Below are 2,500 nucleotides of genomic sequence, written 5' to 3'. Positions count from 1 at the left end.
GTGGCAAGACATGATATCATCGGAGGTTTGACAATAAACACAACCATTTTACAACTATTTATTGGTGTTCAGCAACAGTAATACAATTTTCTTGAAAAAAAAAATGTGTTTTAAAATCAACGTCTTTAAATGTATACGGTTAGTTAAAATGTGAAAATAAAAATGTTCGTGTGTGTTGGAAAGATAGATAGATAGATTGATAGAAAGACAGACAGATATATAGATAGATAGAGAGAGAGAGAGAGAGCGAGAGAGAGAGAGAGAGAGAGAGAGAGAGAGAGAGAGAGAGAGAGAGAGAGAGATAGAGAGAGAGAGAGAGAGAGAGAGAGAGAGAGAGAGAGAGAGAGAGAGAGAGAGAGAGAGAGAGAGAGAGAGAGAGAGAGAGAGAGAGAGAGAGAGAGAGAGAGAGAGAGAGAGAGAGAATAATAAAACAAATACGTATGTGTGCGAATGTGAAATGTTTCATTATACATACACACACACGTGTATATACGCACAATTAACTGTATTTCTGTGCGGCACTTTGACTTGACTTTCTATTCTTAATATGATTTCATTGTAGGAAAAAGATGAATATATCATTACTGCCATGAATATATCATTACTAAATATCTACATTTACGTTATAAAAAGCAACCATTTACCATGTATCCTAAAGCAAATCTATAGTGATAAAGACAAGAGTCTGCTCTATAAAGCTCTGCATTACGTATGTAGACTCTACTTCTCGTTGCATCCATGATCACGTGTTAGTGCTGTTGTGTGACCTCTGATGACCTTTAGCCACGGTAGCCGTACGAGTGACCTGATCCTGTTGAAAAATATTTTGGTTTATACTTATATCCTTTCTTCCTTCCTTTATTCTACATATTCCGTATTCCCTGATGTCCTAAAGCAGTTTTTCCTAATTTTCCGAGTTCGAAAAAGCAACTGGGAGAGAGGTGAGGTAAAACAGATAGAAGAGGAAGAGAAGGAGAGGAAGAAGTAAAACAAAGGTGAAGAAGAATGAATGAAGAGGAGACCAGAAATGCTTCTCTATCCTTTTATCTGCTCAGTTAAGATAAATCATATGTAAATGATACTTTAATCAATACTCTAAATACAGTCAGAATAAAAACTTTCTTAACCAATATAACTCATATAGTTAAGTGAATCACAATGTAATTTTCTCCTCCCTTTTAACTGCTTAAACAACACAAGCTATTATCATGACACTCTCAATTGATAGTCTGTTGATTGTTGTCCTAAATATAACATACAAAATGTACTACTTCCTCTTTATGCTTTATCAATGGAACTGATTGATATAACCCAATTTATAACCTATCAACTCATATCCTAAATATAACATAGTATCATAGTATCAACACGGTAGTGTGTTTTCTCCTTTTCATAACTACTTTCGTTAAGAACAAAAATAAAACCATTTTGACATGTGACTCGAAGTACAATGTTTCCCTTCTCTTTTATAAAATTTCGTTTGACTAGAAACTATCTTGACAATCTTTTATAATAAGTCGTTCTCAATTAATAACCTATTAGTTGATATCCTAAATACATCCTATAAAATACATAACATTCATAAACATATCTCATCTTATGGTGTGGATCGAAATGCTTAGTTTTCCTATCCTTTTTATATAATCAATATAACCAACTAATACAACCTATTATGGTAATATATCAACTCTTATCCTAACTCTAACCACTTCCATTAATACAAACCATCTTGACACATGATTCGAAATAACAAAGCTTCCCCTCCCATCTATAAACTACGCTTGACTACAACCTACCTTGACCTACGGCAGAGCAGCCCTTCAGCAGCGTGACGACCTGCGATTGCGTGACTGTCGAAACGGCAGGTGTCTCTGTGACTGTCTTTTCCACTGTGGTCGTTGCGGTGGTACTTATGGTCGTCGTCTGGTACAAAGGAGGAGAAAAAAAGGACGTGATTGTACGGTGAAATAGTTTTATGGGATCCGCGACAGGGGAATGTACAGAGAGTTGAGAGTGTACATAGAATGGGGTTGTTTAATGGAATGTATATTTAGGCGTGTTAACGTTAGTTAAATCTCTTTATTTTTTAGGTGAAATGGAATTAAGAATAACATAAAATCCAAGGAAAGGGTAAGTGTGATGATCATGGCATAGTATTGAAGATAGTATCAACAAAATAGGTATGATATTGATAATGATGTGGTAAATAACAACACAATAATGATAACATCAATATCTAATAATGTTAGCGGTAATGACAGTATAATTAGTGATAATGACGTTAACAACAAAAGCAATAGTAATGAGATGGAAATTATTATGATGAAAGATTATTATTAGGGTGATGATATGATGATGACTATGATAATCATGATCATGTTAATGATAATGATAATGACGATAATACTGATACTGATGATGATTATAATAATAATAGTAATAGTAATGATAATAATATTGATGATGGTGATGATGATAAAATAATCATTATAATAATAAT

The sequence above is a fragment of the Penaeus chinensis genome, chromosome 17, assembly GCF_019202785.1.
Source record: "Penaeus chinensis breed Huanghai No. 1 chromosome 17, ASM1920278v2, whole genome shotgun sequence".
Classification (NCBI taxonomy): Eukaryota; Metazoa; Arthropoda; class Malacostraca; order Decapoda; family Penaeidae; genus Penaeus; species Penaeus chinensis.
This window is presented reverse-complemented; position numbering follows the sequence as displayed.